We start from the raw sequence: 24,812 nt of genomic DNA, 5'->3' as shown, positions 1-24,812 counted from the left end.
GCTAGGCTTCTGGCACAACTCCTCTGTGGAGGAAGTCGGAAGTTGGCCCCTGTGCTGTGCCGTGGGCACTGCTGTGGGTAGAGTGCTTGGCAGCCACGCCATGGTGAGCGAGAGGCTTCTGTTCTCAGACGGGGAGGAATGTTCAGCCACGGTGAGCGAGGGGCTGCTTTCCCCAGACTGGGAGGAGCGGCCAGCCGAGCCCTGGGAGCCGGTTGGTGGGTCCTCCTAGGGGCTGAGTGGGAAGCAGTGGCCAGATGCACAGTTCAGCGTGGTCCTGTGTGGTCCTGCGAGTCCTAAGTGTTCCTTCCTGATCCTGCGTGTCCTGCGTGGTCCTTGCAACTCCCTGGGCTGGGGCAGCAGCCTCTGAATAACTTCACTGCATGGGCTGTTTCTGCATTGGGAACAAGACTTAGAAATATCCTTGTTGTTGATGTCACTGTGAAATGCTGGCGCCTGTAGTGCTTGTATTGTCACTATGGAAGGCAGATTTGCCAAACACGGAGAGCCCCGGTCTCTCTAGTATCTTTCAGAAATTCTACACTTTTAACATTTAACATTTAGGTTTAGTATCTGTCTGCAGTTGATTTTGTGAAGCTTCTAAAGGGCATTTCCTGTGTAGAGTAGCACTCCACTGCTAAACTGTGATGTAGAAGAGTAGAACGGATGGCAATAGAATTGATGGTATAGTGATTTACCCATTTTTAGGAGACATTAAGTAACAAAGTAGAATTAAGATAAGAGAGGGCTGTCTCCCAGACATCCCTAAGATAAGTAGTATGCTAACCGTGCCTTTTAGAGATTAGTATAAGATGTAAATGCTTGTTCCCCAGGACTAACCAGCCATTAAGCAACATTCTCATAACAAAGGAGAAAACCCTGATTTACAACCAACCAAAAGGGTCCACCATTCCCTGACCCCTGTCAAAGAACAGGCTTCTAACAGTGCTATTCAAGGGGATATTACAGGGTCACAACCAACATTAAGTCCTGATGTCCAATCAAGGATATATTAAGTCTAAAACAGCTGTATCTCCAGTCTTTTTGAAAAGTTATTTTGAGTCAGGATCTCTGATGTAGATTGAGGTGGACTTGAACCCTGTCTGTATCCCCACAGGGCATTTCCCTTGCTATTGTCCCGACTAAGCACCAGGAATTCTTGGATTTCAGGTCTGTAGCACCACAGAGTTCTAAAGTAACCACTTTGAGTCACATAGTGGACTGTCCATTTCTGTAACAGGAAAGGATTTGTGTGTGGAGCATGGCATCTCCCTTTAGGCCAGAAGAGGAGGAACAGTGTCCTGTGTACACTGCACGGGGAAACAGACTAGGCAATAGCTAGGTCATGGGCTGGAGTTTAAGGCAGTGAGTTGCAGAGGTCTCCATCATAAAAAAGGACCTGTTGGGCAGGGGGAGTGACTTTCTGTGTAATTTAATTCCTGGTATTATTCCAACCATGTGAATGAAGATAGACAGAACTGGTGGATGTACAATTTAGGGAGGGTAACTTGAAGTACTGAGTCTTCAGTTTCCAGTTAGGGAACTCTCCTATGCAGATATGTACATTCCTGGTTGACACAGTTAAGTCAGCTCAGAGGTTTGAGACACAGGCCATTGGCTTTAACTCCATGTGTCAGCTTATAGCACCCAGCAGCTGACACTTTACATGGGAAAGTCATGCAGTGTCTTATGAATGGCATTCTCTCTAGCAGGGAAGTGCCTACTCTGTTGCAAAGTCAGTACTGCTAAGTGTTCTTCCAATTATTTCTTTCATTTTAAAAGGTCAATTAGTGGTATCATTTTTTAAATTTCACTTTCTTTAAATGTATTATAGCTCTAATCTCCATTGTTTCTGTTTTCCAGTGTTTCCTAGCCATTAAGGATTTTATTCAATTTTTTTCCTTGGGTGCTATTTATTTATTTATATCAGTTTATAGAGCAGTGGTTCTCAACCTGAGGGATCAAGGCTCCCCTTAACAGGAGTTGTCTAAGACCATTGGAATATGCAGATATTTTTATTACAATTCATAACAGCAGCAAAATTTTAGGTATGAAGTAGCAGTAAAAATAATTTTATAGTTGGGGGGTCACCACCTCATAAGGGACTGTTTTAAAGCATGACAGCATTAGGAAAGTTTAGAACCACTGGTTTAGACCAATGTCCCCTGTAGCTCAGGCTTGCTTCACACTATATAACTGAGAACTGATTTGAACACCAAATCCTGCCTCTGCTGCCCAGTGCTGGGAAGACAGTCCTGCAAATCCTTCCAGGCTGGGCCTTGACTGGTCCGTGAGATGGAAAAATAGACCAGTGAATGAGTGTCCTCCAACCTTGCTAGATTTCATTGTGAAATTACAGATGAAGTGGGACCTGTGTAAGAGTTGAGTTCACTGACCCACAGTAAAGCAGGTGTAGTCACAGCACAGAAAGGGTTGGCAAGAAGAGGTTGAAAGCTTTCCTGCTGTGACAGTTGACAGACAGTAGCAATGAGTAGTGAGGTCATCAATTTTAGATAGTCCATAAATGTCCTGACTGGTCATTTCTCTTTTTCACAGACCAGACAATCAAGAATCTGGATAAAGAATTTTCCTGAAACAAAATTACAGTAGTGGGCTGGAGAGATGACGTACAGGTTAAGAGCACTGTCTGGTCTTCCAGAGGTTCTGAGTTCAATTCCCAGCACCCACATGGTGGCTCACAACCATCTATAATAGGATCTGGTGCCCTCTTCTAGCCTGCAAGGATAATTGTAAACAGAACACTGTATACATAATAAATAAATAAATAAATCTTTAAAAAAAATTACAGTAGTTATACCAGTTCAACCTAAATAGAAGAACTGAGTAAAATGGTGTGGCCCTGCCTAATATTACTGCTTTCCAGGTTTAAGATGTACAGCCTGGGAGAAATGCATGAGTAGTACTTAGTGTGCTCTAGTACACATCCCTAGTCTCTGGAGCACATGGCCATAAAGCCTGTTTCAACTTTCCAACATAATTTTTTTGGATTATAATGACCTCATTTCCACTATCTCTTTCCTAGTTCCAAGCCCTCCCATAGACCCTTCATTGTGTTCTAATCCATGGCCTATTTCTGCTTTAACAACAGTTACTGTTTGAATGTGACCTGTGTTTGGCGTCAGTCCTCCCAGCTCTGAAGCAAAGGGTTGGCTTCACTGGGCATTGATGGGTAATGGAATGTGCATGCAAAGGACCCTGTACCTTGGAACAGGAAGTGCTCTGGAAAATGGAAGATACTAAACTACAAATTTCCCAGACTAGGGCCATGTCTGACCTTAGTGTGGAAGGGGAGAGCTGGGAGGGTTTGTGCAGTTTGAGTCATTTGATCTCTGCTTCCCCAGTAGAGATGAGCATTACTAATGTCCTGAGGTCCAACTGGGTGGTTCTAACTAATGAGCTTTGGGAAGGCTTAGCCATCAGGAGCACCAGTAGGAGGGAGCTTACAGGTTATTTCCAGGATTCTCCTCTGCCTCTACTGTAGGGAGCTGTAAGGAAGACCACATTCATGCCATGATGAGTGTTGGGGCCACTGTCCCCAGATCAGGAAGAGCAGGTTGGCCGAGCTGTCAAGAGTCTGAGCTGCTGGGACTGGGATAGACCATGAGACAGACTTTCTGTTGGTCCCTGTGGTGACCTGGGCAGTGTCCCTTGGCCTCTGATCCTTAGTGAGTGTGAATTCCCTGGGGATGAGAAGGCTCTGCCACCCTGGCATGGGAGGCTATGATGCTTGTAATATCACTGTCCAGTGTGCACACGCAGGCATTGCTTCTGTGACAGTGGGAATCTGGGAAGACAGATTGGAAAACTGAAGGTCTGGTTTCTGCAAGTTCTGGATGGTACATTTCCCTTTCAGGTTTGTTTTATAAATGTTACAGACAGTTTAGAAAATGGTAGAAAGGGACTGATGGGGATCATCCTTCAGCAGTGCATGATTAGAATGCTTTTAGCTTTCTGCTACTGCCAGCCACTATGGTGTGATTCAGTGAAGGTCAGTTCCAAGGGACAAAAGGGAGTTCTGAGCTGCAGAAGTATCTCAGATTTGCATGGTTTAGGGCGGGTGAATAGGGCAGATGCCACATCTTGTGGGATGGAATAATCTATGTGGGAGGAAACAGACACTGAATTACTCTTCTACGATGTTTTCTGTGTGGGCATCATTGAAGCTGGGTTTGCCTGAAAACACAAGGGACCATGAAGGCTGCATAGCCATAGCAGGATCTGCAGGAGATCACCTCCCTTTGCAGAGAGAGCTTTAGAACATAGGTCCTCTCTGGAAGAAACATCAGTACCTATCGGGTCAGAAAAATAACAGTTTAAGAGTCACTTTGAGTTAATTTTGTGAAAGTTGTGAGCTCTGTGTTTATTTAATTTCTATACACATAGAAGCATAGGTAGCTGCCTGCCTTTTATCTTGCCCTAAAAGCATTGAATTATAGGCATACACTGTTGCAACTGGCTTTATAATGCAGAATTAAAGGGGTAGTTGCAAGGTGAGTACTTTATCTGTTAGCTCACTTTCTCAGCCCTAAAGTTTATTATGTAGAGATTTTTGGATTGAGTCTGTTTTGAGACACAGTCTCACTCTCTAACCCTGTCTGACCTGGAGCTCACTATGTAGTAGATAGCTAGACCTGGAACTCACAGACATCCACCTGCCTCTCCCTCATGTGACCACACTTGTCTATAAAGAGATGTTTATCATGGATTTAGCACAGATATTAGTAGAAAGAAAGGACTTTTGGAAAAGTGTGGTCTTGTGAGGGAGAGCCACACTTAACAACTGACACAAAGCCATGTTTACAGTTCTATTGACTTTGTAAGTTTTGTTTTAATGGGTCCTTAGGAATTCTTTCTGTCTCTCTGTCTCTGTCTCTTCTTCTCTTTGGCAAAAAGATCATAGGTCAGTTGCTGAGGTGACTTGGATAGGATTCTGATTTAATAAGGTAAAAGCATGGGTCACAAGAGTTCTACATGGTGCCTTACTCTGCATAGGGTTCATAATCCTGCCCTGAAGATTCTCAGCAAATTGCTGCTTACATCTGGGAAAGGAATGAGTCCATACTCAAAGGTTTTTATATCGTTGCCCTCAAGCATGGCTCATTTGTATTTGAGATATCACCAAAAAAGGAACATTGTCCCTGTCTACACAAGCAGTATACACAGCAAATTTTATTAATTTTGTGTGATGATTAATATTGATTTTCAATTGGATAAGATCTAGAGTCAGCCAAGGAACACTCCTCCAGCCATACCTGTAAGAGCTTATCTAGATTATGATATTCTCTGGTGTGTGCTTATGAGAGATTATCTTGTATATTAAGTTCATTGAGAAGACTCTTGTCCCTTTTAGAAGTGACAACACCATTCCATTCCATGGATTTATATAATAATGACCAACATTCATCACTGTCTGCTTCTTGATTGTGGATACAGTGTGATCAACCACCATTATTTCCCACCAAGGCTACTTCTTCTTTTTTTTTTTCATTTTTGTTTATTAAGAAATTTTCTACTCACTCTACAAAATATATACCACCTACAGATCCCATTTCCTCCCTCCTCCTACCCCCAGCCCTCCCTCCCAAGCCACCCCACATCCCCGCATTCCTCAAATCAAGGTCTCCCGTGGGGAGTCAGCAGAGCCTGGCACACTGAGCCTAGGCAGGTCCAAGCTCCTCCCCACTGCACCAAGGCTGCACAAGGTGTCACACCACAAACACTGGGCTCCCAAAAGCCTGCCCATGCACGAGGGATGGATCCCAATCCCCCTACCTGGGTGCCCCCCAAACTGTTCGAGCCAATCAACTGCCTTCCATATCCAGATGGCCTAGTCCAGTCCCATGGGGGCTCCACAGCCATTAGTCTACAGTTCATGGGCTTCCACCAGTGTAGCCAGCCATCTGCACATCTTCCATCATGATCTCAATGTTCCCCGCCTGCGGAATCCCTTCTCTGTCTCATCGATTGGATTCCTGGAGCTCAGCCTGGTGCCTGGCGGTGGATCTCCGCATCTGCCTCCATCAGTCACTGGACAAATACTCTATGATGGCGGTTAGGGTATTCAGTAGACCGGTCCCCAGAGTAGACCAGTCCAGGCACCCTCTAGACCACTGCCAGCACTCCCAGGTGGGGTCATCCTTGTGGAATCCTAGGAGCCAAGGCTACTTCTTATAAACGTTCTTCTTATTCATTTTTAGAAATCTTACTTTTTGAGTGTCCACATGTTCACACCATGACACTCAGTAAAGTTGAATAAGAAGTCACCAAAGCCAGATAAGGTGTCCCAGTCTTGTGATCCCAAAATTTAGGAGGCAGAGGCTGGAGTTTGAGGGTTTTAACATCATCCAAGGACTGAGTGCACAATGGGGTATGGAGGCAGTCCCCCAGGAACAGACAAGACTGTCTTGGGCTCAGTATATTTCCCCAGACTACAATAAGCCTGCGGACCTCTGAACAATCTCACATCTGAGGATCAAGATATGTTCTATGATGAGGCATGTGAACCCCAAGGTCGCAGCTGTGAGAGATGTAAGTCCCAGTTGCCTTAAAATCCAGGCTCACAACATTTCTAGGGTGGCAGGATCTCAGGATGTGAGTGTAGAGGATGGGGAGAAGACTTTGACAGTTCACTGATTGGATGGGGTTAATATCTTTCTATCCTTCCTTGCTCACATTTCTGTGTTCTTGTCACATGACTGAGGGCAAGCCAAGCTGATTTGAGGTACAAATGGTAACTGCAAGGCTGGGAATAGGACCACTTCCCAGGCTCCATCAGTGCACCATCTCCAGGAGGTCAGGACTAGATGGACCAGACAGGAGAGACTCCAGGGAGCTGATACTGGGACTCAGAGAACTGAAGCACCTCCAGTGCCCTGGGGACACTCAGGTCCTCTCCTGTCTCCTCCTGTCCTTTCCCATCTCCTTCACGTCTCCTCCTGTCTGCTGTGTTTATTCTTTACCCCTTTAGGTCCCCTCAAATTCAGTAAGCTGTCAGGTAAAAGTAGAATCCACATACAGTAGACCGAAGGAATAGATACCACATTTGCTTTCTATCTGGGCAGAGCCCAGACAGTTTGGTAATTTGCTGGGATTCTTCTGCCTCAGTATCTTGCCTGCCAATCCAAGACTGAAGGGCTCATGAAGAGCTGATGACACTGGAACAGATTTGAAACACCTATGGAGAGGCCCTGAGAGGTCAGTGAGTCCAGTGGACACCTGAAGGGGTGGTAGGTTCCTGGACTGTAGGATGACCAAGGAGAGCTGCAGTTGCAGAGTAGAACTGGGATGGTAGGTAAGCTGTGTGTGCTAGTGATGGCAGAGCCTGAAACATGGAGCTTCCTCAGTCTCTGAGAGCCCAGAATATCATTAGAGTCTCAGAACTTGTACAGTGTGATACAGGAAGCTGCTAGGTTTTGGTTTCCTTAAATGTGATTGATTATTTGCTATTCTCCTGTTCTCCCCTTTTTGAAAACAGTGGGCTCTTACTCTTTTTTTTCACAGAATATACATTTATGTGTCTGTAGACTTAATAAATGTTGAAATTTTTCAACACTTTGGGATTTAAGAAGGTGAGAGTGTTTTACATTATTAACATCATGATACTTTGGGGACCATGGCAGGAAAGGTCCTGTTTGATAGGGATGTACCATAAAATTATGAATCAAGTGAATGTTTTCCCCCATAGTTACTTTGAGTCAGGTTATTTTATCAGTTTAATAGAAATGAGACTACTTCACCACCCTGTTTGGTGTTCAAAATGAAAAGAACGTGGATATGAATTCATGGACATCTGCAAGGCCTCTTACTGAAACACACTTTCAACATACAGGTTTGATTCCTCTTCTGTGTCACTAATGTACATTCCCTTACTGCTCTCTATTACACTGTCGTCAGCCCTGCAACCATATACAACCAACAAAAACAGACTCAGCAGGTTACCTTCATGGATTTCAGCATACTTACTCATACATACTTGACAAGGAAGAAGTTGGAAGGGAAACACTGGAAAAGGGATGGAGTGAAGAGAGAACAAGGGGAAAGTGATGCTGTATCTTTTAATTAATATGTATGGAAATAAAATTTAAATAATAAAAGGGGCTAGAGAGATTGCTCAGCAGGTAAGATCACTGGATGTTGTTACAGGGGACCCAGGTTCCATTCCCAGAACCCACATGGTAGCTAACCATTTGTCCCAGTCATATCCTGCCCTCTTCTGGTATCTGTAGGTACTGTGCAAAGACACATGCAGGCAAAATACCCATATAACTAAATTTTTTAAGTTATAAAAAGGAAAGAATGGAATTCTCTACAGTGATGTCACAGTCCTGAGACAGACAGCAGCCAGGGCTTGTTAAAATGAACTCCTAGTTAAAATGATCCTGTGTGGAAGCAGCTGTGGCCTTCTTCTGAGTCAGCCTGCTCTGAGGCAAAAGAAGCCTTATTTGCTCAGCAGAGCCATCCAACTGAGAGCAGTGACCACAGTGCTGATAAGTGACTTTTTCTTTGTGTTTTCTCTATTTATGTTCTCTCTCCTTTGTTATTGTAAGAAGAGCATAACTCTGTATGAACATGTCTAGACCCCCCAGTAAAATCCCCATGATTTTCTTGCTTAGAGAAAGCATTGCTTTGGAAATGACTCCACTGTTCTCCTTGCCTCCTACAGGTAAGAAATCTTCCTCACGTCTTCTGTCTTGGCTCTTGTGATGACTATTCTTGGTAGCCAAACTGACTACCTCTGGAATTAACCAATACACAAAAAATTGTGTAAGGGTTATGAAAGACTTTAGGGGCCTGCCTTAAAGAGTTTCAGAGTCCAAAGGAGACTCTACAACCAGTGGAAGAAAACTAGAACTGATAGTAGAGGAATGAATCTACTCACTCTGTGTTCTTTCAAGCCATGTCTCTTTATTAAAAAAGCATCGTCTCTACAGTGAATGTCCTGGCCTATATACATTTACAGATAGTAATTCTTTGGCAATGCAATGCAAGTCTTGAAATTCTCAGGGTCATAGAGGAAGTTGATAGGATTCACACACAGAGCAATAACTCTCAGGTTTCATTGATGACACAAGGTGGAAGTTTTCTGGTGAGGTCAACCAAGGATTAAATCAATAAAGACAATCTAAGTGGGGGGATTCGTGTGCTCAAACTACATTCCCAAGTGTAGCTAGGTATAAGGCTAAAAGCCTATTAATAGTGAAAATCACAGATAAGGTAAAACTGTTTTTTTCTCTCTGCTCTGCTTCCAAAGGCTGTTTTTCAAATGGGCAGGGTAAGCATCCTGGGTTACTAGGCAACCTGTGTAAGGAGTAGTGGAAGACCTGCAACTTTTGGTCTGCTGTAGTACTTTTGCTATAATAAGTTTCTTAAAAGAAACTTCTTAGATCTAAGGATTGCACCTATTGCTTAAAGGTGCAGAAAAAGATAGGATTAAGCTTAATTTACACAAGAAACAGAACCTGGCACCTTCCAGGCCCTCTGACCATGGAGGCCAGGTCCTCAGAGGGTCAGTGGGAAAGTTTATTTTTCTCTGCAAACTAGCAAATAATTGATTACCTTTCCTGCTACATCTCAGGGTAAATGCAAGCAATAAATCTCTTAAGCTAAAATCTTCTGTTGATAAACTGAGGAGAAAGGAAGTACAAGCAGTTAAGAATTTAAGGTTAGTGAGGTTACCTCAGGATAGTTTTTCTTATCTGCAGGTGAGGTAAAGCCAGGGCACATTTTTATCTATCTAAGGGTTGCAAATCAACAATGTGGTAATGCTTTGTCCTTGAATGTCTGAAAATGTCTCAAATGAAATACTTTTGCCTAGAAAGTGACAGTGGCCAATGCCTGCCAATAAAGATAATTGCAGGAAGTCAGATTCTAAGTTTATGTTGGAAAAAGGAACAAAGACCTGATCTTGGGAAAGAGGGTTTTTTTTTTTTTTCCTTTTGCCTGCTTGACTGTCTTCACACATAGCTAGTGGAAGTTATCAGTATACTTCAGATGCATAGGGGAAATTGTCCCCAATAAATGATCAATCACACTGCCAGAAGCTTTTGCAAAATGAATCCCAAGGTAGTAACAGATGGGAAAGCTAAAATTTCACACAAGAAATTCACTGCCCAAAACAGCCAATACATTCAAAAGGCAATAACTCCAAAACACCTTGCTTTTAGGCTTAACTCCTCCACCAGGGCCCCCAGTTCTAATGGGTTGACCTAGTCAATGATGGTGAATCCCTATTTCATATTTCTGTAGTTTGCAACAATTGGATATACCTGTGAGAGATTATTCTTAATGAAAGGTTTTGAAATGGGAAGACCCTTCATTAATGTGGATCTCTGAGGTAAGATGATCCACCTTTAATCTCAGCCAGACCTTCTGGTCACAGCCCATATATATATATATATATATATATATATATATTATATATATATATATATATATATATATATTATATATATATATATATATATATAAAGAATATTGAAGAAGGAAGCTCTTTCTCTGCCCGATTGTCATGGCTTTGCCTAGGAAGGTCATTCATTTACTCTCTTTAGAGCCCAGTTCTTAGGAATTCTAGTGTATACTGAAGATTATCTGAGACGTCCAGCCTCATGAATTGAGTAGAATTCTTGACCTTTCCATTGGTAGACAGCCAATGTTGGACTAGCTGGACCACAGACTGTGAGACATTTTAATAAATCCACTTTCTATCTACATATGGAGATTTATTCTATCAGTTCTGTTCAAACAGAGAACCTCACTAATACTGTTGTTGTTGTGTTTTTCCACCTGCCCAGAGGAAGATGTTGTAGCTAACAGTAGTGCTCATAAAGGCATCCTTCCTTGTTCCATTTCTCTCTAAGAATTCAACTTGTTGTGAAGACTACACTTCATATTGTTGTTAAATTATCAAGAGATTGAAATGAATTTCAGGAATAAAATTCCTAAAGCAATGGAACCACCATCCAGCATTGTGGTGGGAGAAAGATCTATCTTGTCTGTGATCTGATTCCTGGTTTTTTCTCCTGGTTGTCTAAAGTCTCTGTGACAACCAGGTAAAAAGTACCTGAGTTCATCAGACCTCAGTGGGAAGCCATAAAACAGACATTTCATTTTGTGTCCAAAAATCTCTCTTTAATTGTTAATATTCTGGGCATCCTTCAACCTGGTGGAGAGGGGAATCACTCCACTCCACATTGTGTAATGGGCTGTGCAAGCTAGCCACATGGTGTCCAGGAGGAAGAAGGGGAAGTGCCTGTGGAGTACAGGAATATAGCAAGGTCAGCTATTTGAGCCAGGGGCAAAGTGCTGTTGTAATGGAAATGTCTGCAGATCTGGAAAAGGTCTGTGTCTTGGTGGAAGGCAGGGCCAGGAACCAATCACTGTACAGAGTCTTTAAGCACACAGTTATCCTAAGGAAGGTGCTCTTGTCACTCAGACCTCACTAGCCAATCAGGCCCTCCAGGCTTACCTGCCAGTCAGAGGAGAGTGGTGGGGGTGGGCTTTCCAGAGCCAGGCTACAGGCTTGTCTTTGTAACAGAGTGTATACCAGTGGTTTTGTGTGCTGCCTGTGCTGTTGGGAGGAGCAGAGGAGAGAGCATGGGTGAGCTGGGAAGCCATGGCATGGTGAGCAAGAGGCTGCTGTCCCTAGGTCAGGAGGAGCAAATGGTGAGCCTCAGAAGCCAGTGTGGCAGTCCTCTCTGGGGTTGGGTGGGAACCTGTAGCCAGATTCCCTGTCCTTCGAGGTCCCATGAGGCCATTGCAACTCCCTGCACCCAGGTGTAGGACTCTGAGTAACATTGCTCTGTGGGCTGCCTCTGTTCAGAGCATTGGGAACAGGGAGCTAGGGGCTGAAGAGATGGCTCAGTGGTTAGGAGTACATGCTATTCTTCCAGAAGACCCTAGTTCAATTTTCAGCACCCACATAGCGGCTCACTACTGGAGTCTGTAACTCCAAGGTCTGACACCCTCACACAAACATACATGCAGGCAAAACACCAATTCACATAAAATAAAAAGTAAAAATAAAAATAAAAAACTGCTCTCAGTAAAAGTTTTTAAAAAATTTAAAAAAAGAAACATCTTTGTAGTCAAGGTCAACATGCTTTTGGTGCATCCATGGAAGGCAGGCAGCCAAATTCAGAAAGGCCTAGTTTCTCCACTATCTTCTAGAGGTTTTGTACTTTGGATTCAATATTTAAGTTAAAGATTCATTTGCAGATAATTTTGTGGAGATTATAAATGGCATCTCTTGTGTTGAGTACCACTCCACTATTAAGCTGTGATCTACAATTGTGTGATATAAAGGATTTAACAATGCTTAGGAGATAGTAAGTCATAGAAAGTAGAATTTAGTTAAGGGAGGGTTGCCTCTAAAATACCACAAAGATAAGTATATGCTAACCAGGCCTGTTAGAGATTAGGATTCTAGGATATGCATTTGTTCACCAGGATTATCCAGGCATTTGCCTCCAAACTATGACAAAGGAGACACCCCTGATTTTCAAGCAGTCACTAGGCTCATCCTTATATCAAAGAACAGGCCTCTAACAAACTGCTCTGGGGGCACTACAGGGTCTCAACCAACCTTAAGGCACGGTGTGCCAAAAAAGGTCCAGTTTTCATGTTCTGACAGATGGACAAGATGACAACTATTTGTAAAGAGAAACACTGTTGTGTTGGGGCCTGGTCTGATCAACAATACTCCCTTTAGGCCCTCACACAGGGAGAAGGAAGGTGCTTCAGAGAGCCAGGAAAGGCCTGGAGTCTAGGACTTGGGAGCTTTCTCTAAGGACCTCATATATTGAGAATAAAACAGAGCTCCTTCTTTAAAACCAGGAACATGCTAGGGAGACCTTGTAATGATCTTGGGCCAGGACCTTTGTGGAGGGGTTGCTTCAGATCCTGAGAATACAACTCTTATTACCACATGGCGCTATGGTTATCAATCCCAAGGCCACTGTGTGCTTAGCCAGTAATGTTTCTGAGATACTCTGTGTTCTCCTTATGCAGCAATGTGTGAATTGCCTCCTCCTGAGTTTGCCCCATTGTATGGTAGCTTCTGTTGACTTCATAGAAGTCTTTCATTTTCCACTGGAAGATGCTATTCTTCTTAAGAAGATTACTTGGCATGAGGCATAGCTCGTGCAAGACCTCCCCATCCCAGTCTTTACTTTTTTTCTGACTTCTACTTTTCCTACCCTTCTCATCCCCTGTCACCTCTATGTCAGGACCCTGTCACTGAAGAATGACCTGCTGTTTCAGGTTAGTGGTGTACTTAAGGAATAATACTGGGACTATCTTTGCTGTGTGAGTTTCCCATCTGCCTAAGTGGCTAGACTTGCAATCTCCTGATCCTATTTAAATGTTCAAAGTATAACTGGAGCCTGAACCTAAAAGAAAGTTAAGGATGACAGAACATGTGGAATGCAAAATCTAGGCTGGCTCCTCTTTGAGCATTAGCTAGAGATGGATGCATGCTATCATTAATGAAATTTTTCTTTATTAATCTCAAGTGTATAGAGTGATTTCTCCTTTGGAAGGCATATTAATTCTTGAACAGCTGCACCTCCAGCTATTTAGAAAAATGTTTCTGAGACAAACTCTCCTATGTAGACTCAAGTCACCTTGATTCCAGTCTGTTGATCCCCAGGGAAATGACCTTGGTGTCCATGATTAAACATAAATTCTTAAATTAAGTGACTCTACCACCTCACAGTTTTAAAATTCCCCATTTGTGTCATGTAGTTGTCTATCCATTGTCAGAGGAAAAGGATTTGCTTGTGGAGCATGGCTTCTGCCTTCAGAGGAGATAGGAGGAATAGTTTATTGTGTGCACTTCAGGGGGACACAGGGTAGGCAATCAGCTGCTAGAATCATCATTATGAAAAAGGACTTGAATGTGGCAGGGGGAGTGATTTTGTAGTTTCCCAGCATGTTTTAATTCCTGTCATGTGAATGAACACAGACCAGATTGGTGGGTGTACAATTTGAGAAAGTTAGTTAGAGCCAATGAATATTGAATTTCTAATTAGACAACTCTCCTTTGCAGATATGTTCGGTCTTGCTTGACAAAATTAAGTCAGTTCAAGACCATTGCCTGTAACTCTGTGTCAGGTTACAGATCTCAGCAGCCAACGTGAGCATGTGGGCAAGAGCAATCAGTATTTATTAATTGCATTTCCTCAACTAGGGAAGGTCCTACTCTTTTTTTTAAAGTCAATATAGCTAAGTTTTTTTAATCTTAAAAATAAATTACTTTTATCATGCTAAAAAAACAATTATTGTTATTATTTTTTACATTTCTTTTTCTTTAAGTGCATTTCTTTTTTAATCTCCATTTGTTTCTGTTTTCCAATGTTTCTTGGTCATTAATAATTTCTTTCCCTCTCTCTCAAGTGCCGTTGATTTTTTTTTATTTCTGTTTAGAGTAATGTTTCCTGTAGGCTTGCCTCATGCTATGTAATTGAGCATTGTTTTGAAAACCTAATCCTTCCTCTGATGGCCAGTGCTGGAAAGATAGTCCTTAAACTCCTTCTAGGCTGGGTCTTGACTGGTCAGTGAGAAGGAAACATAGACCAGTGAATCAGTGTCCTCCAATCTCACTGGCTTGTATTGGGGACATAGAAATAAAGAGGGACCTGGCCAAGAATCACAAGTAGCAATGGGAGATAGCTATAGAGAGCTGTGAGGGAGACCAGAAGCCATGCCATCGTGAGTGGGGGGTCACTGTCTTCACTGTCACAGAGCAGGAACAGTTCTGGTGAGCTACAGAGGTTTCTAAGTTTTGTGTGCTTTGGGGTAGGTAGATTGGACAGATTCCATATCTTGTGACATAATCCACGTGGCAGGAAATTGACATGTAATTCTTCTTCCACAGTGTTTTCTATGTGGGCATCAGTGGGGCTAGGTTTGCCTGAAACCACAAGGGGACATTACAGTTTGCAAAGCCATAGCAGGAGATCACATCCATTTGCAGAGAGAACTCTAGAGCATGGGACCTGGCGGGACTGGAAAAAACTTCTGGCTACAAATGGTGCCCAACGTGGGGCAAGAGTTTACACCTGAAATCTGTGTGAACTTAATAAGAAAATCTAAAACAGAGCCAAAAACAGCTTCCTACTTTGTGTCTCATTTGGGCCATGAGACACTGCAGGATATGGACTTGAACACAGCATGAAAAATTTCCACAATGGTACACAGAGGTGTCTCCAAGCCACGCAGTATGGTGCGTGGCAGATTTAGCTTTTACTAGTACAAAAAAAAAAAGTTTTGGGGCTACACATTGCTGGATGGAAGCATAGACCCAGAGTCAGCGGTGAGCATTGTCCCCCCCAGATTTGGCCATAAACATAGTTCTGCCATGGTGGGAAGCTGAGGTGGGTGGAGCCAGCAGCCAAATCTGCCATTTCAGTACTAGCCAAGTTGCAGTTTAAAGCAATAGATTCACAATAAGATTCAGATGGCATAAAACCTAAATGGTTTACAATGTGTGTAAAAATGTATGTAGGCTTGGAAGGGAGAGAAAAAGGAATATATGCAGTTATATAAAGAAATAATTTTAGAAAATAAAGTCTTTAAAGAGATAGTAAAAATAATATAAAAAATAAGGTAGATAAAGATGCAAATCACACAGAGAGTCTGGATTATATTGTTTTGGGGATTTTTAACTGCAGAAAGACATTTGATTGTAAAGACTGCTAAGTTAAACCAATATATATTTTAAAGGTATCTTGACTTAAAAATTTGGATCTAAGGATATGTTGCTTTGGAAAGGAGGCTCTGCTTTTGTTTCCACAGGAAGCAAGAGGCAATGGATTTGTCCCAGGTTAAGATGGATCAGATTTTATCAAGCCAGACATCCTGAACGTTAACAGATGATACCTATCAACAAAGGTTATAGCCAGTCTTCCCAGGAGTTGATCATTATCTTGAATTTTCTCAGGATCTCCATAAGACTACCAGTGCCCCCTATTGGCAGGAAGTAGCCTACAACACTATACCCACATTCCCAAAAAATGGATTATGAATGTTTATCTTTGTTTAGATTGTTGGTTGTATATTGTTATTGGTCATAGTCAATCTCTTTCTAAAAGAAGATTAGGGGATATGATATAAAATGTAGGATATAGATATGATAGGATAAAAGGGTAGATTATTGAATATACTTTTAAAGAGCAAAAACTTGTTTAAAATGTTTTACATTGCTATAGATTTTAGTTTATTGATACAAATTTAAAGTTAATTTTGTTATACTGTATGTATATTTCTTCTCTTGTTTAAGGTATTATGTTTGTGCAGCTCATTTGAAATTATAATGTATAATTAAGAAATACAGATTAATAATTAGTCATCCATGTTAACCAAACTTATAGTCATGTTAGTTAAGTTTTCTAGGTATACATAGAGATATATTTCAATTAGGTAGGTAATCTTCAGACACTTCAAAGACACACAGAATATGGCATTTAAAATGTTTTAAAAACTTAGACTTTTCTGGACAATGAGACACATCTGCTCCTGGCAGCACCAATTACTTCAAGGAGGAAGATGGGCATTGAAGAAACTCATTATGGAGTTTCCTTTTTTTTGTGGCAAAAGTTAGCTACTGGTCAAAAAAGTGCCCTTGCATTGACTGACAGTATGTTGTATAAACTGGATATGCAGGACCCATAGAAAGGTGACCACTGAACTTTGCAAGACAAGATTGTCCTTCAGGTTCCTGCTTCACAGAGGAGACTGCCAGACTTTCTACAGGACACAGGAAGAAGCAACTGAAAAATTCAAGACCTATAGGCTAAAGATGGATGCCCTAACATTGCAGAGGAACTTTGGATGACTGTCCAGGCAGCCAGCTGTCTGTGTCATTCTAGATTTTTGTAAATTGCTTACAATGTACTTCCTGTTTACTTAGGTAATATTGTATCCTTCTGGGGTCTTTGATGTAGTTGAAGACTAAATAGTTATAATTATAGTTTTTCTTAGTCATGATAAAAAACTAGATATGAAACTTTAAACTCACAAATATAGAATAAATAGAATATTTTCTTTGAATTTGCCAAATATAAATACACTAGATATTGTTAACTGTAATTCTTGCTTGATAACTGTTGCATTATATGTAATTTTACTATGTTAAAATTAAAGCCTTCCTTTTTAATTAGACAGAAAAGGGGGAATGCTGTGAGATAACGCTTTTGTACACTGGTTTAATAAAACACTGATTGGCCAGTAGCTAGGTAGGAAGTTAGGTGGGGTGAACAAATGAGGAGAATTCTGGGAACAGGAAGGGCTGAGGCAGGAGTCTCCAGCCAGACACAGAGAAAGGAAGATGACAAAGTAGAACTGAGAAAAGGTATCAAGCCATGTGGCTAACCATAGATAAGAATTATGGGTTAATTTAAGTGTAAGAGCTAGTCAGTAATAAGCCTGAGCTAATGGCCAAGCATTTATAATTAATATAAACTTCTGAGTGATTATTTTATAAGTAAGCCATGGGACTGCAGGGGCCTGGCAGAACTGGACAAAACTTCTGGCTACAGGAGGATGTTCAAGTTGGGGGCAGGGACATGGCAATAAGGTTGGTGGGTTGGTGGGGGTGTGGGAGCCCATTATCAGGTTCCTCATGGCTTTACTCAGCAGATCTGCATAGAGAGGATGATTAGGACCACAGGCCTGAGTGCAGGTGTCTGAGATGGTCTGCACTTGGCTGTGTTGGGGGCAGGTCTTTTTCTCCACCCCTTGGTGTCTCTATAAATATCCTGGGGCAGAGACAGTCAGGATATTTATATTCCTAACCATTGGAATAGGTTCCAGGCCCTCTCAAGGCTATCCTTTATTTTCTATCTGTTTATCTCCACAATCTAAATCCTTCTACCTAATATTTCCTGCTGCTTGCACTCAAGAAAACTCTGGGGAGTTGTGGAGTTGGTGGGTAAACACCCCGCATGGGGGATTGTGTTGGTGGGAACAAAAAGAATTGGGAAGTTCCATGGGCTGGTGTCCTACCTGTTCTTCTGGCTGATGTGGCCTGCACATGGGCATGGGCTGTCTTCCTGAGTTGGGTGCTAGAACCTGGCCTCATTTCTCTCTTTCTGAATGAGAATATCTCCTGTGCCATTGTATGTTGCAAAGGTTTAACTTGTTTCTTTATTTTAGAATATTTTACATTTAAGAGGTTATCTTGAGTATCAGAAGAGACTTTGGACATTTGAACAGTGTTGTGGCTGTTATAGACTATAAAGATTATTAAAGTTAGATGAAATGCATTTTCATTTTTTTTGCTGTTTTCTTTGTTCTCATTTAATTATTCTTTTCTCATATACTATATCCTGACCTCAGTCTCCCATTCCTCCATACCTTCCAGTCCTCATCTCCTTCCCACTGTTTCAGATCCACTGCTCCTGTTGGTATATCAACCAAATACTTCATTGCAAGATGCAATTAAACTAGCCACAAACCCTCATGTCAAGGCTGAATTAGGCAGCCCAAGAGGAGCAAAAGGATCCAAGAGTAGGGAGAATAGTCAGAGATACCCTTACTCCCACAAACACACCAAGGTAAATAACCAGAGCATGTACACAGAGGACCTGGCACAGACCTATGTAGGATCCATGATTGCTGCTTCAGTTTCTTTGAGCCTCTATGGTCCCTGCTTACTTGATGCTATGAGAAGTGTTCTCTGGTGTCCTTGACACCTCTGGACCCTACAGTCCCCCCTTTTGCCACAGGGTTCCCAGAGCTCCATCTAATATTTGGATGAGGATCTCTACATCTGCTACCATCTGCTACATGAGGAAGCCTCTCTGATGACAATTTGGCTAGGCACTAATCTATGATAATAGCAGAATATAGTCAGATATCAATTCATTGACTTTTTTTTTTCTTTTTGGTCAGTTGTATTTGGTTCTACTCTAGTTCTCTGAGCCATCCAACTTCTGGTTCCTGTTCATCCAAGCAGTGTTGGGCATGGACTCCCTCTTTGGTCTTGGGTCTCAAGTTAGTCCAGTAGTTGGTTGGTTACTACACAAACTCCGAGACACCATTGCCCCAGAATATCTTGCAGACAGGGTAAATGTGGGTTGAATATTTTTGTGGCTCAGTTGGTGTCCCATTCCCACCACTGGGAACCTTACACAGATATAGAAGATGGCCAGTTCAGACTCCATATTCTCAAATACTTGGAGTCCTCATTAGGATCACCCTGATAGCTTCCAGAAAGTTTCTACCATACAAGGTTTCCTAATCACCTCCAAAAGCTCCCCTATTACACTCACTTTTTCCTATATTCTGTCCCTCTGTCCCTCTCTTACTTGATATTTTCTGTTCCTGCTCCCAGTCCACCCACAAAATCTACTCTGTTTCTTCTTCCCAGGGAGATCCATGCATTCCCCTCCCTCTACAGCCATCCTTGTTACTTAGCCTCGCTGAGTATGTGGATTGTACTGTGGTTATTTTTTACTTGACAACTAATATCCACTTACAATTGAGTACATATGTTTTTCTATGTGGTTCTGGGTTGCCTCACTCAGGATAATAAACAACTCAAGAAACTAGACATCAACAAACCAAATAATCCAATTATAAATATGGTACATATCTAAACAGAATTCTCAATAGAGGAATCTAAAATGACTGAGAAACACTTAAGGAAGTGTTCAACATCCCTAGCCATCAAGGAAATGTAAATCAAAATTACTTTGGTATTTCACTTTACACCTGTTAGAATGGCTAAGATCAATAATACAAATGACAGCTCATGTTGGCCAAGATGTGGAACAAGGGGGACTCTCCTCCACTGCTGGTGGGAATGAAACTTGTACAGATACTAAGGAAATCATCATGGCAGTTCCTCAGGTAATTGGGAATCTATCTACCTCAAAACTCAGCTATAGAACTCTTGGCATATACCCCCCAAATGCTTCTCCATTCTGCCACAAAGACATGTGCTTAACTATGTTCAAAGCTGCTTTATTCATAATAGTCAGGAACTGCTGTGTCTGTAAGAGATTGTGTTGATTGATGATTGATGTGAAAAGATTCTTCCACTGAGTTGGCAATATCTAGGCAAGTTGGCCTGGGATGGATAGGAAAGCTAGCTGAGCACAGGACAGTGACAAAGCAAGTGAGAAGCCCAGGAAACAATGTTTGCCCATGGTTTTTACCTTCATGTTCTGTTCTAAGCTCCCACAATGATGGATTGTGATTTGACAAAATCAGCTAAATAAACTTACCTGAGATGATTTTTTTTCTGAGATGATTTTGGTGAGAGGGTTTAATCACAGAAACAGAAAAGCGAGTTAGAACAACAACAACAACAAAAAAAAATGGAACACCAAAAGTGATTTTGTTGCTGGGAAGGACCTGGGAATGATGTCTTTTAGAGGAATGTAGAAGATATCAGGACTTAAATAGCAGAAGTCATAGAAAGCTCACACAGAGCTCAATTGGTTGGTCTTGTAGGATGAGGAAGATGGGACTTTTGAGAGTAATGCATACAGAGGAGGTCAGTGTCATAGGATTTAAGTGAGAAATAGACTTCATGAAAGATTAAGCTAGAGGTCATTTGCATCTTATTTTGGCCTAAAATCTTTCTTATTCTGCCCTTTCCCTGAGAAATTGAGTGAGGTCAAATTAAAAAGTAATGGGGCTGATTTCTTAGATGGAATATTGAATCTGTTGAATGCTTATTACTGATGACTCATTCAGGTCTACAGTGAAAAAAAGCAACAAGTTGGGCAGAAATAAATGACAACAAAAGGTAGTTTCAGACAGCAGTCATGTGCTGAAACAGAGGCAGGAATGATCAAGGAGATCACCATTAAAGAGAAGGCCCTTTTTCTACAGTGGAAGCCTATCTAGGTACTGTAACAGCAGCAGGTTAAGCCTTCAATTAATGGAAGGATTAGGCAAAGTGATTCCTATCACCCAGAAGCAGCTTCATATAAAACCTGCTGCAACTGTAGTCCAGTCTCTGCAAGGTCCATCTCAATTAAGAAGCCAAACTTGTGCTGGCTCTGGAAACAAGAAAGAATCAAAATTTCAGGTCTTGGATTCCTGATATGTGGTTTCAGATTAGCACTCTTACAGTCATTGATGGTTGGCAGAGTCATTGGCCCAGTGTAAGGATCCTGTGAAAGTTCATTGCTTGAAGCTTTGAGCATGAAGCCTGGGTTGAATTTGAGATCACAGGATGTTGAGATACCACAGCTGTGAGACATCTGCCATGGAGAGCTGCATATAAGGAGTGGAAGTAGCCAAAGAAATATATGAGAATCTATGAGAGGAAAATATGAGAATATATGAGGGGAAACGGGACACCTAAGCCCTTTGGAAATGAAGCCCCATGTGTCTGAGACAGAACTATAGGATTAGGTGTTTGCCCTACTGATTTTCAGTCTTGCCTAGGTCCAGTCTTCCCTCACTGTGTTCCAGTTCCTCTATGGGAATGGGAATGGGTATTCTATGCCAGTGTATGTTGGAAAGATGTAACATGTTTTCTGATTTTACAAGCTGTTCTAGTCAAGTGATACCCTTGAGTGTCCAAAGAGACCTTGAACATTTGAAAGGGTAGGTTCTGTTGAAGACTATGAGGATCATTGAAGGTAGACTAAATGCATTTAGATCATGGGGTGACCATAAGCCTATAATGACTTTGGTCAGAATGTATTCATTTGAATTAAAACCCTCCCAGATAGGATGATGTATTTGAATACTTGTCTCTCTATAGTGGCTCTATTTTGGGTGTTTGTGGAATTTTTAGTAGGAGAAGTCTTTCTGAATGAAATTCCTCATTAGGGGAGGGATTTGAGTGTCTTTAGCATCAACCCATTTCCTATGCAGCTGTACCCCCAACCCAAGCAACAACCCCCACAGTGAGCAAGACATCAGACACATACCACAGAACAGCTACACAGACACCTTCCCAGTCACAGCAGACAGTTTCTGATGTTATTAGCATGCTTCTAGGTACAACTCCATCACCACCAAAGTCTACCAACACTGGAATGGGATCGTTTTACTCTCCAGGCCTCAGAGAAACAAATAGGATCATGACAATACCTTCAACACCATTAAGCACAAAAGAGGATGTCATCCCATCATCTGGAACTGGAACACCCACTCTTCCCAAGAAGTCAGCCTTAACTCCACTCTCATTAACACTAGACAAAGTCACTGACACAAACAAACCTTTACCCATGACAAGTTTGGCAGTTACAAACACCTCTTCACCAACCACAGCCACCCTGAGGAAAACTGTTCACAGCAAAGTCCTGTCTGAGACTCAGGAAAATGACACTGCAACTGTTTCCCCAACCCCAGTAACAATGTCCACAATGAGCAAGCGCCACCAGACCCACACCACAGCACAGTCGCACATACATCTTCCCAGCCAGCACAGATGGGCTCAAGCACAGGCACTGGTATAGCCCAGTCACCTGAGCATTCCACAGCCCTTGTCCTTAGCTCATGTTCTTTGTGTCTGGCTGTCATGTCTTATACCACTGCTATACATGGTATCACTAAATCCTGTAAGATATAGTTGAAGCAATTGATATTCAGTGCTAACCTGAGTTTTTGTAACCTGAGTTTTTGTCAGTTTTGTTGTTTTTATTTTTGTTTTTGAAGACAAGGTTTTTCTGTGTAGCCCTGGTTGTCCTGTAAGTAGCTGTATAAACCAGGCTAGCCTGAACTCAGAGATCCAAATTACTCTGGCTTCCATGTTCTGTGATTAAATGGGGGCCATCATCCTTGGGCTTTTTTGTTTTTATATTATTGCGTGATGGGCCACCAACACTGGAATGGGATCATTATACTCTCCAGGCCTCAGAGAAACAAATAGGATCACGACAACACCCATACATGTGTACAACAGAAAGTGTGATACTGGGAGGAGTGGACTTTGCTGGATTCTTCCCAGAAGAATCTCTACAAAGATGTGATGCAAGAGACAAGTGTAGGTTTTTGTACATGTCAAGCATATGCTGTTTTGCTGAGCTTCACCCACCTCTTGAATTTTGAAATCTGGCGGAGTGTATCATTCTTTTTCCCAGGATGGCAGTAATCATGACATTAAAACTGCCTGAGCCTTCTGAGTCATACAACTGCAGGTGTGTGACATTCTTCCTACCTATTGTATTTATTTTGAATTCTTTTGAATGAATATGCCTCTTTTGCCTATATACATGGATATTCACCACATGTGTACCTAGTTCTCACAGCAATCAGAAGATGACCTTATAATCCCTGAACTTGTAGTAATGCATAGGTGTAGGCCCCCATGTAAAACTAGCAGTTGAGCCCACCCGTCTGCAAGACCAGCAAGTGCTCTTAAATGCAGAGCCATCTCCATTGTCTATGTTGTTTATTTATGATCAACATTTACATTGCTAATGTTTCCATCTGTTCATTTATAACTTTAAAGATGCATTCCCTTTTAGTAAGATCTTATTTTTGTTATAGTTTAAACTGGTTTCTGGAAAATGAAAACAGAACTGGAATGTATGCATAATTCTTTGTAGAAACTTCCATAAAACTTGTGAGTTCTTTCTACCTTTTTTGTACAATTTATTTTTTATGGAGGAGTCAGGGTGATACTAATATGTAACTCTGGCTATCCTGAAAATCACTGCATAGGCCAGGCTGTCATGCAACTCAATTAAATTCACCTGACTTTGCCTCCTGAGTGCTAGAATTAAAGGCATGAGCCAATACACCCAGCTTGCCCATCTTTTTTGTAGTTAGTGATTGTTCATTCAATTTCTCAGATATGTACTTTTATCTGTTTGCTTGCCTCTCTCTTTATGTCTCTTTATAGTCATTTCTTCTACAAGGCTATATCCTAGACAAAATGTTTAGAAATGACAGATGTGAACCTTGTTATTCAGTTTTTGAGTTGATGATTAGAACTTCTGTGTCATGGAATAAGTGTGGGGAGCCCCAGAATTACACAAATATATTGTCAAAGAAGTATAAATCAGCATGCTGTCAGTATCACACTTTCTGTTGTACACATGTATGGGATATTTTAGACTGCAGTGACCTATGATGATGTGCATATCAACTTCACTTGGGAGGAGTGGACTTTGCTGGATTCTTCCCAGAAGAATCTCTACAAAGATGTGATGCAAGAGACCTACAGGAGCCTCACTGCTATAGGTAAGACTGAATTTTCCATCACATTTTAAAATAAGGGAAAAACTCTTCTGTAGAAGTAACCAACTGTCTTATTAAATAAGAAACACAGAACCAATGCAAAGAAGAAAGCCAAGAGGTCAGAGCTAAGAGCTAAAACCTTACCCTTCCTCCTGCGGTGGTCCTACCTCTCCGAACCAGAGCTACTTCCTGTGTTAAAGTCTTTATATAGAGTTTCTGTTCTGCCTTCTCATGGTTGTAAACCCAATCACATGACCGCCTTGTCACGGCCTGTCTGTATAGACCTCCAGGTTTTCTATGATTGGTATTGAGATTAAAGACATGTGTATCCAATACTGGCTGTATCCCTGAACACACAGAGACTTACCTAGCTCTGCCTACCAAGTGCTGGGATTACAAGCATATGCCACCACTGCCCTACTTTCCTATGGCTTGCTAATAGCTCTGACTCCCAGGCAACTTTATTTATTAACATACAAATAACATTTTAATACAAATAAAATATCACCATACTCTTCCTTGGTTATTGATACTCTTCTGTAATTTCGATTGCAAAAGAAGAAGAATGAGGGGAATAAATCTGGCATGGTTCTAAGGTTCACTGAAGATAGTAACTTAAATTTTGCACAGTTTCCCATAATATATCA

At 41.7% G+C, this 24,812-nt stretch overlaps 1 pseudogene; it reads left to right on the top strand.

Annotated features, from left to right (window-relative positions):
- The window catches only part of LOC128105583 (zinc finger protein 431-like), a 28,498-nt pseudogene continuing 3,686 nt past the window's right edge, over positions 1-24,812 (top strand).

This window comes from Peromyscus californicus, unplaced genomic scaffold (assembly GCF_007827085.1).
Source record: "Peromyscus californicus insignis strain IS unplaced genomic scaffold, ASM782708v3 Scaffold_9__1_contigs__length_137607984, whole genome shotgun sequence".
Classification (NCBI taxonomy): Eukaryota; Metazoa; Chordata; class Mammalia; order Rodentia; family Cricetidae; genus Peromyscus; species Peromyscus californicus.
The sequence above is the reverse complement of the archived record's forward strand: the minus strand, read 5'-3'. Positions and strand labels throughout refer to the sequence as shown.